General features: G+C 35.1%; 1 protein-coding gene and 1 long non-coding RNA gene across 4 annotated transcripts in view; one reads left to right on the forward strand and one right to left on the reverse strand.

Moving 5' to 3' along the window:
* Positions 1–2,064, reverse strand: part of LOC132708577 (uncharacterized) — a 96,184-nt gene extending 94,120 nt beyond the window's left edge. Inside the window, exon 1 of the long non-coding RNA XR_009619996.1 lies at positions 1,903–2,064. This is a non-coding gene — a long non-coding RNA (uncharacterized LOC132708577). The remainder of the gene's footprint in view (positions 1–1,902) is intronic.
* LOC132708575 (tyrosine-protein phosphatase 99A) overlaps positions 1–14,285 on the forward strand; it is a 455,230-nt gene that overhangs the window by 159,759 nt on the left and 281,186 nt on the right. The gene's annotated exons all lie outside the window — the stretch shown is intronic.

Raw genomic sequence — 14,285 nt, forward strand, 5'->3', positions numbered from 1 at the left:
TCATTAGAATATCTAAACTCGTATCGCAGATACTTACAAATCGCATAGGTCATAGAGCACAAAACGGTGTTGTATCGAATAAGTTAACTGGCGCAGTCAGTGGATGATATTAAATTTATTTTAAGGTTCATTACAGTTAAGTTCGTATTATATTTCAGCCTTCTCCCAGGCTACTTTATTCTCGATGTTGGCCGACTCGAAAATAGATAATTCTGAGAAACTGAACGACAATCGTGGCTTGTTACCGATAAAAGTTGGAGCTGCAAAAATGCATGATTATACATACACGCACGTCTAAAATCTGAAAATGTTACTAAACTTTTAAGTACTCATAGCGAATACTCGCATGAACAGTTGAAAATAAAATTTTAGAAATAATTCCCCATCCACATCAGTAAAGCACAGAACCAAAATTAAATTTCCCTAAGTGTTATTAATAAGTTTAACAACACTGTTCGACAGATTGGTAAAAACGAAGAGTTGTTAGAGACAAGTATTAAAAAAATTGCCTTTATTGTGCCACAAGCCACTTTTAGGGATAATGTTATGTATAGGTATAAAGGATACACTTAATAAAATTATTAATATCTATGAGGCCATTGTTTCAAGACTTTAAGATATTCAAAATTCTACAACTTTTTGTATATTAAAAATAAGCATCCAAATATTATTACTACTGAAGATCTCTATAGTAAATTAGCTCGATTACAAAAAAATGTTGAAGTGGAAAATATGTTAATTAAAGTTGATTTTGAAAGCACATTTCTGTATAAAAAAATAATTGCTGTCAAATGATTTATTTTTATGCCTTTATTAGAAAACTTTGAACTTTTCGATATGTATTCCATACCAATATATTAACAGAGTCGATTAAAGGCTGCATTACAGCGTAATAAATTTCTCTTAAAAAGTAACTTACACTACGTATACAAAGATCAGACCTGCCAACAAGTCGAATTAGAAAATTATCTTTGTAATAAACAAGATTTGAATCAATTCAAAGTGAATAACCCATGTACAGTAAGCCTTTGGGTGGGGGTACTTCTCAATATTAACTGTCTAAATCAAATTGAAGAATTAAAACTGTTTGGAACCTTTATGTTTGAAGTTCCATTTGGTTGTCAGTTGACAATTGGCCAAAGACACATCGAAGCCAAATAAACAGCACGTTTAAGCCAATACTATGTCCCGATTTTAATAAAAATAACGATTTAATACCTACATTAAATCTAAGTATTCACTCAACTCGACGATATTCAAGAATTAAGGGATCGTGTAATTATAAACAAATCAATTACTCCACTTGAAGAAGACTTGAAGAAACCCTCCATGTGTAACACCTAAGTCTAGGAATGCTGAGGCCGGAGAAGCTGTTCATTGTAGTTCAGCTAGTTAGACATTTGTAGACCATAGAGTACAAACTTTGTTCATCATTTAATAAAAATTACATTTTAAAAACGGTGTTGTCATATCTAATAAGTGAAGTCATATTTAATGTGGTTGATATATTTCTTGAATTGAGTCCCACGCGTTGATTTTGTAAAAGGCATGTTTTCGAAATATGAAAGTCTAAATACTAAATAGAAACTTTCAGTATCCAATTATTTTGAAGGCGTTTATTACATGACAATAAACATTTAAATCACCAGCAAAAATAGGGCACAACTTCTTCGTCATACCACTAATTTTAAGTTTGACTGTGTCACTTGAAAACGGGTACAAAATATCAAACGAACTTGTGTGTAAACACGTGCTACATTTCCGGGCAAACGGCTTAACCGATTTTTTTCTCGACGTTTCGTTAATGACGCGCAAATTAACCATTTTGATGGGCGTCGTTTAACATCTGCGCCGCACAAATTGGTGACCAAAATTCCGCAATCGAAACAGTTTTCTACTTACCTGCTAATCCATAAATTTCCGAATTATTTCACTAGCAGTTGCGTAACTATTATCAACTGGGGGAACTAAACGTACATTCGCATCCATTATCGGCGTTCAACGTACTGAACGAGGAAAAAACCCTTTTCTTTTTTTGTTTGGTTTGTTTTTATCCCACCCATGCATGATATTTATACAACCAAAGCTGTTGTGCAACCCAGCTCGACCGTCGAAACGATAATCGCAATATTGGATTGTTTGGAAATTCCTTCCACGAAAAAATGTTCGTACAATCGGGTTTAATATCGTCTAATCTAATGTGTAAACATTGTTGAAACGATTTCATATTATTTAGTCCAGTTAACACGTAAAATTACGTTTATAGAAAATAATAAGACTCTGGGTTGAATTCGTTTGAAATGTAATCGGCAGCATTTATTTTACTTTTATTTAATCATTTAATAGACCGACCTGTCCTACAGCTTAAGTTTGGCTTGCTGAACCTTCTACACATTTCTAGAAAATGCTTAAGTATAGCTTATCCTACTAATTTTCAAAATGTAAACTCAAAATAATAAATACAATTATGTTATTTAAGTAAGAGTTTCTATAAAATTACATATAAGTGTTTATAACTATAACTTTTCCAATGTAATCGAGAGGGATTTTAGTAGTGAGCCAGTGCATATTAAGTTACCACTAAATTACACTTAAATTACCACCCATTTCCACTATTTACCACTGCCATGACCATTGCAACTATTTTGCTTCTAACGACCAGGTAAATAAGAAAAACTTTATATTTATGCCATACTTCTTCATAAATTAAAAAAATCATAAATTCGCGAACATATTCAGAATATTTTGAAACAACCGAACTAAAAAAACAGCAATCTGACAACAAATTAATACATCAAACGAACAGTTAAACTCTAGATGATCCTAGCATGCGATTTTAAAAATTCATATTTGATACATCTATTGTATTGCAGTATCATTTTTCAGTTTTAATAATATATTATAAAAAAATAAAACAAATCTTACAGGCATATAAGTGGCACCAAAGGTCCGCTAAAAGTAGAATATTTATAATTATTTTTTTAAAAATATGTTTATTTATTTTGAAATAAGTCAGTCACAAAGTAGGTAATTGCTTTTAGATTCTTCCAAGGATTCTTTTAGAACTTTAAAGATTTTGATTATTTTTAATAACTTCGCCCTTTTTAAGCGGTGCATAGAAAATATTACTTATTTATTTAAGCACGTCACTTTTTTGGCCAAATAGACATATCAGACTGCTGACTTTCATCGATAATTTTCTTATAGACCTTTCCAATCTTTCATCTCCCATCTTAGAGTATAGCATATTTTTCTATTTCTAAAGACCTCAGTTTAGGATATTCTTTGAAGTATCCTCAGAATCAGAAGTATTTTGAACGACTTATTACAACAAAATTTCCCCTAATTACCTCCAAAATTTCCCTAAGTTAGTGGCACTAGTGAACGCTGACTACCGCACTCTCACTAATTACCAGTAATTACTACTCATCTTCCCTAAATTATCACGACTATGTACACTGAATTACCACAGCGAAATTCCCTTCTAAATTAATATTGAAAATTTTCGAACGTAATCGTTACATACCTCGAATAGCCCTCCCATTTTAAATGTTTCAGTTGATATTGACGTCTGGACACTTACTAAGCAGGACATTATTGGTTAGCAGGCTTCAAAGTATTGATTAAATTAATATGAACATGTGTTTTTTTTAATGAATTATTCAATGAAAATGCCGAGACAAAAAAAAATTTCGAACATAGCAGGATCTGAAGTGGGATTAGACGTCACTTAGCTAACTGAAATTTAATGCTGAAATGGGATTTACCGCCCTTGTTTCGATGCCTAATACGCGAACATGTTCGCATCAGCCCCTTGAAAAAAAAAAGAAACTAGTGTTCCCGTATTTCTTTTTCGAATTATCTGTGCGTAGACGTTTTCGGGAAACGAACGAAGATAAAAGGCATGCATAATGCCAGCAATACCGTTCCTTTGTTTCTTGAAAGCGGCTTAAAACTACTGAAACCCTTTTAACAAATGTAAATATAGGTTCGCGAGGTATTAGAACACTCTGTCATACGGCCTTATTTGGAAACAAAAAACTCAACAGGTTTTCCGCAGTTGTCGCGAAATGTATAATGCTCTTACACGCGTTCCCTACCAGCAGCATGTTGGTGAAGAAAAAAATACAGGCGATTTGCATATATTTTTTAAAAAATATTGTTTAAATATTTATATTTTGGGAAATAGTTTGGGATAAAAATACGATTGAAAATCGATTACATCAAAAAACTCTATTGAAAGTAGTTCTTAAAACATCAGCCTCCAATTAAATTTGGTGGAATCAGATTATCGATTTCTCGTGGTGGTTCTTCCAGGATAATTTTGAAAGGACAAGATAGGCGTTAAGTCTAGTGACCTCAAGGGACACGGAGGAGAGGTAAACGCTTCTCGGCGGAAGTTTCTATTCTAGTTGCTGAAGGTGGGTCAACCCGACAGATTGTAATATGTAAAACAAGCCCGAAATGTAACCCATCTAGTAAGCTCAGTCTTGCGTTCTATGCAAAATTGAAGTTAGTGCCATGTCTTCTCCATGTTTTCAATGGACTGTTGCCAGTGAGCCCGTTCTTGACACCATACCAGACGTGGTTGTTTATATTTAGTAGTGAATGGTAATAGCAACAATTTTAATGGATCATCGACGCGGAGGTACAGCGTCAGTGGCCCAGTGGCCCAGACCACTGTGCCCAACATCTCATCACTATTACAACAACCCTGTCATTCATGTTCACAGAGGCCAAAAAGAATATCGCAGCCTCTGGTAGCCCTACTGCTGTACTTCGAGCAAAATTCACTTATATAAACGAAATTTTCAATACCACAAGGCAATACAACTTAAGCAAATTCTTAACCTGTAGGCACACTTCCTCCTGTGGATTTCATCTATGTCAGATCAGGACTGACGTATCGCCGAACACGCTGCTGACTTCTCCAGAGCGCTGTTTAACACTGATGGTCGATTGCTCCGCATGAACATTAAATATCAGCAGAGTGTAGGGCGAATAGTAAGTGGCGTTTTATTGCTTCACGAAATCCATATCAAACCTGCAGATATCGACTTAAAACCTCTTTTTCTGGGTCAAATAGTACCTTTTTTGGGTTTCGATTAGATGTCATGAAAATTGTATCAACCAAATATCAGATTAAAACCGTAGTTTCTGGGTCAAATCACAATGTCAGAGTCTTGGGTGACTTGCGAAATTTTTTTTTGGATATTACAAAATGATAGATACTAGTATTTTGGTCTTATTGATAATCTTATTATATTCTGAGTTTTTTTTAGTCTGAATAGTTTTCGACCTTCTTCTTAAAACTGCAACAGCTGCGCAGTATATTGCAAACACCTGCTGTCTTGAGAGAAATTTTATCTGTAATCGTACATGTTGGAAGATTTTAAGACAAATATGGAATTTTGTTTTGGTGTTTTGGTATTTTTTCAGAATTTTTGACATTTAATAGGTGACATTTTGTACATACAGAAGTACTGCAGTGGCTAATAGTGGATCAACTGGTAAAGTGTATTTTTTGATCGATCTAAACAATGGTAATTGTTTGAGAGAGGAACTGAGATGACATATGTTTTTGGTTAAGAGATTCGGGTTAAGACAGTGATATTGCTCTGATGATATTGCTGGAGGATGACATTATCGGGGATTTAGGTATGAGTCAGTTTTCTATAGACAAGTCTGGTTTTCGATTAATTAGAATGTATGGAAAGGGAAGACTGTTGTTATTTTCTGTTATAGTGAAATTGACGTTGTTGGGTGTATGGAGTTTAGGTATTTCAGCACAAAATGAAGAGATTGCTGACTGTGTGCATCATCCAGTTTCAATTTTAGATGACACTTATCCATAGCTACCTTTTAAAGATATCCCATAAGCCTGTTTATATTTTTGTAACATTAAAAAAAGGACAGTGACTAGACAAAAATGCTATCGTTTTACCACAATTCACGCAAGCAACCAATCCACGAAATATTATAAATATAGCTAAGCCTGATACTGGACATTGTAATGTCTATGGCTCCCAATATATAAATGAAACAACACGACAGAGACGGTTACTTAGGGCATTAAAATTTTCGATGTCGTTTTCGTGTTCACCTAAAATAACAACATTATTGTAAGCTGACGCTTTAAGGCTTCGATGAAGATGTAGCCTTTCAAAATATCCTTGGATTGGAACAACAGTTTTCGTCCGAAAGTTGTTTAGGGACGTAATGTCGCTCGGAAGTTAATAAAAACTTGGCGAATAGTTTTCATGGCGTTTGTCTAAGGAAATTTTTATATAGAATAAACTTTTAAATGCGAAAAAGAATTACCCCTGAACCTGTGATTTTTAGTCACGTATTTTTCCTTTCGATATTAAAACATCGTTAGGCTGTGGCGGTTTACCCGAGCGTTCGAGTTTAGCACCGCCTTAGCATCTCTCTAATGCATTTTGTGTTTATATTTTGGTATGCCGCCGAATATTATGTATACAATTAACGGTACGGTAAACCAAAGGAGGGAAATATTCCGGTTCAGATGAAACAATGCAATTCGCTTGCCATCTAAACTTGCATATATTAATCCCGGCGAATTTGACGTAGGTTTCTGAGTGCAAACTGTTTTGCTTGGACACCCGCAGATAACTTTAATCCCCAAATTATGTAATGAAGAAAACATTAAAAACGTTTTACTACAAATAAACAATTTATTTTCGTTTGGCTTCATAACCCTTGCCGGGTTTGCAACTGTTTATCTCTGAAGTTATTTTCCAGTTCCTAGAACGGCTGCTAAAGGGCGAATTAAAAAGGGGATTTTTAGATAATTTTGCCGTAAATATATGTTTTCTGTCCTGGCAATGACATCAGCAGACATTTTTTCTAAATTATAATTATAATCTTCTAGTGTTATTATTTTCGCACTTATGCTTTTGATAATATCATTGGGTTAGAAAAAGGTATCACAGTGATATTTGTGTGATATATATTTCGTTGATATTTTTTGCTTTCTTTGCTCTTTTTTATTTTTTTAATGCATTTAAATGTAAAGAACCAACTAACCAAAATTTTTTAATTAAACATTTACTATAATTAAATATTTAAACATTTTTTCTTGTGATTTTACAACCCTTGCCGAGTTCGTTACTATTTAATGGAGAAATTATTAGCAATATGGCCTGCGAAAAAAAAAATGTTATTGCCAAAGACACCATGAAAAGTTGGTTGAAATTATTTCCCAGTTCCTAGAACGGCCGCCAGAGGGGGGATTTTGACAAAATTTTGCCGCAATGACGTCAGAAGACATTGTTTTTAAAGCGTACCTGTCCTGGCATTTTATCTATTAATTATCAACATTGATAATAATTAATGCAAAAAAAAACAGAAACAAATTACAGAGTACAGGATACGTGGTAAGAAGAATTTGGAAATAATTGCAACAAATTTTGAATTTTCTTACTTAGAGGTTTTCAAGCATAATTTTGCGTTGAAATGGTTGAACTAAGAAATGCATCTAATTTCAATGGTTAAAATCATGGAAACAAATAACTGATTTCTCGAAAAATATGGACAAACAATCTTTTCCTTTAAAATTACTGAAAATGCCTCCATTAAGCAGCCAGTGCGTGAGATGTCAAAATTCAACCGCTTTTAGACGCTTTTAGAGTTGGAATTTCGCGTACACCACAGAAAGACGGCCCGTCGGGATAGCAGTGAGCGCCTAAATTTGAATCGTGTTTACTCGATACCTATATATATTGAATTTTGAATTAATTTACTCTAAAGCCAGTATTACTATCTGACGTGTTATTGACGTCAAAATAATTTGCGGTTAACGTTCTACGTCAATTTTATCGTCGATTAGTTAGTTCCCAAATTTACTGCACCTAACAGAATAACGATCGAGGCAGATCTTGTTTGGTCCCTATACCACCTTGGAGGGAACAACGATGACATCAACATTGCGCGATGCAATTTGGCCACGATACCGTCATACCATATGATTTTAAATTTCCCATATAATTTAATATCCTGCACCTTTTTAAAACCATATTTTAAAAATTTATGGTCGGAATGTAATATAATAAAAATTAATGGACGTTTTGAGAAAGCCCGTTATATATAAATCTTGTATTTTATAACTCTCCCTATTAAAGACCAATTTTATATTTCTCGCATTTTTCGATAATAATAAAGTACGGACGTCGTAGAATTTTAAGGTACGCTGGAAAATATTTTCATTTTATGTAGGTTGTAGCGAATGGTCCGGTAACAATTTCGGGACGTTTAATAATTTCATTGACGGCGAGTGACGTAAATGTAATGTAATGTAATAACTACTCAACAATTTTCTTATGAAATTTTCGTCTTATGGATTTCAACACTGCTATGTTAAAAACTTAACTTAACCTTTTTAAAAAGTTTTCAAAATCCTCTTATGTTACCAATTTATTTATTTTTTAAATTTATAACCTCATACTTTCGTTTTCTAAATAATAAATATCCTTGAGATCCCAAACGGCAGAAGACCACCGGGTTGATCCAGAAAGCGATTGAGAGAGATCAAATCAATTCGCTAAGAAGTGAACATCTCCTTTGAATATAAGTTGATAGAAGAGGAAGGTCATTTGGAAAACATTTGTACAGTCAGGAATCGGGGTTGCGCTAAATAATGTTTATTAGTTCTAACTCAGAAACGTCCCCACATTATTTACAGAGCTGTAAAATTATCTCAAGTAGAATGAATTAAATCAAAATAAATAAGAACTGAAAGTTCAGATTTTCACGAAATTATATATTTTGACATGACAATTGTTTCGACAACACCGTGTCTTTATCAAACCTAATATTTACAAACAACCTACTACTATATATACCGAAAAATGACCATAAAACCTTAATTAATGTTGTTATGAGAATTTAAGTTCAATAAAGGAGAGGTATTTAAATCTAATTGATCGTTAAGCAATACATTTGAATATCTCATATGTAAAATATCTGTACGTAAAATATTAAATTTGTCGTCAAAAACGTGTTTTTCTGTGTTTAAGTGTAACATAATTAGAATCAAGACTATTGTTTTTAAACGCTCTTTTATGTTCGTTAATGCGTTTCTTGAAGGATCTCCCTGTATGTCCAATATAAATTTTAGAACAAGATCCGCATTTCAACATCTAGACACCTGATTTTTGAGATTTTGGACATTTGGTTTTATTGTTTTTCAAAAATTTTCCTATTGTGTTGTTAGTTCTGAAAGCTATTTTTAAACAACATTTTGACAAATGTGACAATTTTCTCACTAGGTTCTCCTATGTATTTAATTGTTTTAAATTGTTGGTATTCAGTTCGTAATACTATTGCATTTGTTTTTTTATTTATAATTGGATCTATAATGGACGGATTGTAGCCGTTGTTCAGTGAAATTTGTTTAATGATATTAAGTTCTTTGTTGTAATTTTCTGTTGAGAGTGGCTTATTAAGAGTTCTGTGTATAAAAGAGTGAAATGCAGCCATTTTGTGTGCATAAGGGTGATTTGAGCTGTTAGGGATGACTGTGTCCGCGTGTGAAGGTTTATGATAAATGAAAAAATCTCATTTGTTTTGCGTTTTCGTAATAGTTAAGTCTAAAAAATTAATAGAGTTATCCTGTTCAATCTCAATAGTGAATTCTATACGATTATGTAATGAGTTAATGTAATTTAAAAAAGAATTCAATTGTCTGTCCGTTCCAACAAAGCAAGCAAAGACATCATCCACGTATCTATACCACCATAGAAAACTTTTACTTAAAGGATGTTCTAGTATGATATTTCCAAATTATCCATAAAAATCTCGCCTAAGAAAGGACTAAGTGGGTTTCCCATAATCAAACCTTCCTTAGAGATGTAAATCTGTCCATTAAATTCAAAATAATTTTGGACTAAAGATACTATTAAACAATCTAATAACTCTTGTTTCACCAGTGCCAGTGGGTTAACCTGTTTCCGAGTTAGGGTAAAATCTACTAAATCTATCACATCCATAGGTCCAATACTGGGAAATAAGTTTTGTACATCAAAAGAGACTAGTCGAAACAATTTTCATGTCAAAATACATAATTTCGTGAAAATCTAAACTTTTAGTTCTTATTTATTTTGATAAATGGATTTTCATCAAGGAAAAGCCACCTCAGTTCGATGGATTAAAACACCTAACATATTCTCAAATAATGTCCACATTATAGACATTAAGATAAAATACACTTCACCACAACCTCGCAAAAAAAATGAATCCGAAAGCAGCTCTAGACTCGGCACTGTGGTCATTCATATCAAAAGTTCGTAAGATATATACAGTTAAACCCACATGCACAAGAGAAAATTCCGTTTGGGATATCAGGGGCATATAGGGCAAAGAATACATTGGAGAGAGTGGATGAAAAATATCAACTAGGCTAAAAGAACAAGAAAGAGACTCATCAGTAGTTGCCGAACACAATCACGAAACCGGACATAAAATTTTATTCAATAAAACTAAAATTATTGCATGTAATCAATTCTTCTACCAATGAAAAATCCGAGAGTCTATAGAAATCTATAAACAACTTAACCCCGTTAACAGCGACTCAGGTCTTTACCTTCACCAATATGGCAACCAGTCATCCGAGACGATGTTTATTGCCACCTCAAACAATATAAAAGCAGGTACAGAGTAAAATGCGACCCAGTTTCAGTTAAGCTCTGAAGAAGCAAACAGGATGATTGGCGAAACGTTAGTTAGTTCGACTCAACAAAAACTGACGCAGGAGGAATACAGAAGTTATATAAAAAGTATTACAGTAGCCCGTGGAAGTTTCTTCGAAAAAAAAAACAAACAAACAAATCACCATAAGCTTTCAAGTAGACCGAATGAAATATCTCTAAATATCGTTTTAAAACAAATGCCGTTTTCGTTGGAAAGGGTGTGTTAAGTGCATTATGTTTTCATTTAAAATAATTTAGCCAATTCTTCGCTAAAATGACATTTAAAATTCATTAATACACCCTTAGAAACACACGAAAGTATTTTACGTAGTTTGATGAGTGATTTGGTCAACAGATTCAATAGGAATTGAAATTTGTAACATAATGACGTGGCAGTTTGTACATTTTACCATTTAACGTCTGCTCTCATTTAAATATAATTTCATGGAATAAAGCATTTTCGCCAAAACAATTTACTAGTACAACAATTTATTCTCTACGTTATAAATTTAAACAATATATCAATTACAAAAGAAAGAAAACTAATGTGAAACAAAAAAATGATGACAAACTGCCGAGTAAACCTACACGGTCGAAATGATAAGCTGGATATAATCGATATCAAAAGAGGAGACGATATTGGCACCTAACACATTGTCAACCTTTCTGAATGAAAACCAGATAGGATACAAGCCACAACCCAATGGCAATTTCAAAATAAACCACCTGTTAGTCATGGATGACTTAAAAATGTATTCAGAAAATCGATCAAAACTGGACAGTCTCATTGCTACCGTGGAAACATTTGGATCGGATAAGTGCGCAAAAGTAAGAATCAAAAACATCAGGTGAAGAAGAAGAATCTTTCGAAGGGATCGAAAACCTAGAACCCGGCTCTTTATACAAATATCTTTGTATACCACAAGACATGAAAGTAGACCATTCCCAACTTAAGCAGCAGTAATCGATAAATAAAAGACCTAAACTTTTGTATAAAATAATTATAAAACAAACAAAACGAATCCGTATTTAATAAAAAGGCATTTTGTGAATGAAGCATTAAGTTTTATTATTATTTTCGACACATCATGTTGCTTACTTACAAAACAGAGTTTTCCGGAAATACTGGTTATTTATAAGGTGTTAATTTGATACTGACAGACACACTGTTATGTGTCTTTTAATCAATTTAAAGCTTTATCATAAACTATTTTTTTTTGTTCTATTTTGTGGTGCGTAAATAAACAAAGAAGACGGTTTTCCGACGGGTGAACAAGCGACGTATATTTGTCCATGGAAACTCCAAGTTGATTCCGCAAACTTCTAAAGACTGTCCTTGCGATTTATTTACGGTCGTTGCAAAGGCCAGACGTACTGGAAATTGTAAGCGTTTAAAATCGAATGGTAAATCCCCTCCTTTGTATTTTCCTTTTTATGACTGTTGCCTCACTGACTTTATTCCTCAGCTTTTTCACAGCTAGTCTTTTTCTATTGCACAGTAGAGGTTGATTAAAGTTACGCAGCATGATGACAACTGATCTTACTTTTAACTGCAAATTTTGAGGTGGTAATCCAGACAATTCCAGTGACTTTAAAAACTCCGTGGGATAGTTGACTACGTCATCTTGGTTCATAACGATATCGACTGATTTGAAGGAAACCAACTGTAATGGAAGAAAATTCTGAATGGTCGCTTTGAGATCCTCGACATCTTTATTTTTCACAGGCAATATTTCTAGTTCACCCATCTGAGTCTGAGTCACAGAAATCTGTGGCCAATGTGATGAATCCGTTCTAGGAGTACAACTTTATTATTTCATCAGCAGTTTCATCTTGTTGCAAAATTGCTCGCATGTTAGTTGTTAATTGGAGTGTCACACACGCTGCCACAAATTCGATGATTTTTGGCATGCATTTAGTTCTTCAGCAAGAGTTGATAAGCAAAAGTCTGACGAAAATCACCTGACAACAGATTCATGGCAAGGCTTCAAAGACATTGTTAGCTGTTGATATGGATGAGTTATTAAAAATGGTCAAAAGGCGTATTTTAAGGTAAATGTCTGTCATTTTGCAATGAAATCAATTGTCCACGCGATGTTTTAGAAGGTGAGAAGCTTGAAATTGAAACACCGACGCGAAATAAAGTCTGCAGTATTGAAAGTATTCGAAAACTTGGTACCTAAAAACATGAGATGTTGACAAAAGATAATCGTCTCAGCTTCTATCAATGTGCTGAAAGCAATTTTTTGTTGTTGATTTAATTGCGGAACATTTGTACGAAATGTTTTGGGCCAATGCTACAGTGTCGTACTGTTGTTCTTTTTGAAACTCGTGCTTTAATGCATTGTTTATAAGGGAAAACGAAAAGGGCTGTTTTTAAGGTTTTCTCGGCAATTATTATAATTTTTGTCACCTTTTAAACTCTCCCTGGACCTCCACGAACATTTCAAGGCCGTTCTTGAGTTTTAGCGAGAGAGCAATTGATTTATATATATATATATATATATATATATATATATATATATATATATATATATATATATATATATATATTCTCACGTATTTATTCACGGATGGAAAAATGTGATGACACTATATTCCGGGATATCATCCGTTCGCTCGTTGAACTCCGACTGGAATCCTGCAAATCCTGCATCCGACTGGAATCCTGCAGACGTTTCGCCAAGATCTCACTTGGCATCTTCAATGCTCGCGCTCCGAAAACACTTCGAACACTGTGAGTGTTGTGTTTGTTACAGTAGTATTGGTATTGGTATTGGTATTAAAGGGGGGCGCCCTCGCGGGCGTCCAAGCACTTAGGCCACCAGATGGGCCCGTTGTGCCCCCAGGCCGCTCTAGAGGGCGTCCAGAATGCCGCCCCTCCTGTAGAAGGTCCGCAACTCCTTTAGCCCAATACCGTGCACTGAGTCCGGATCGATCAGGGCCGTTCCGAAGACTCCCAATCTTGCCCATGTCAAGGCAGGGCACTCGGTGAGCAGATGATACGGGCTCTCCTCCCCTTCCATGCACCACCTACACTCCGGGTCGTCTCCAATGCCTAGCAAGCAAAGATGCCTCCTAAGCCTGCAATGTCCTGTGTAGGCCCCTGTTAGTGCTCTACACTCCCTTCTGGTCAGTCTAAGCAGCTCCCTGGTCCGAGGAAGGGCGGGCCCATCCATCACAACCCTCGCCTGCCTCATTCCCGGATCATTCCCGGAGCAACTCTCCAGCCCCCCGTGGCCCGGTCTCTAGCCCAGGCCTCGAGAGCTCCCCGCCTCACACACGGGGCGATCCCCAAGCGGGGCTCTGGCCCTATATGCCTATGCGAGGAGCCCTCCCTGGCTAAGGCGTCCGCTGCCTCATTGCCCCGGACACCGGTGTGACCCGGGACCCAGACCAACTTGACCTTTCTCTCCTCAGCCACCCTCCTCAGTACCCCTTTGCACTCCTTTATCAACAAGGAGCGCGTACGCACTGACTTCAGCGCCATGAGTGCAGCCCTACTATCCTGGCAGAAGAAGACTCTCCTGCTTCCGTAGTTGAGCCGAAGCACCTCTCTGGCCGCCATCAATAAAGCGA

Source organism: Cylas formicarius, unplaced genomic scaffold, assembly GCF_029955315.1.
Source record: "Cylas formicarius isolate icCylForm1 unplaced genomic scaffold, icCylForm1.1 PGA_scaffold_12__32_contigs__length_19106922, whole genome shotgun sequence".
NCBI classification, from domain to species: Eukaryota; Metazoa; Arthropoda; class Insecta; order Coleoptera; family Brentidae; genus Cylas; species Cylas formicarius.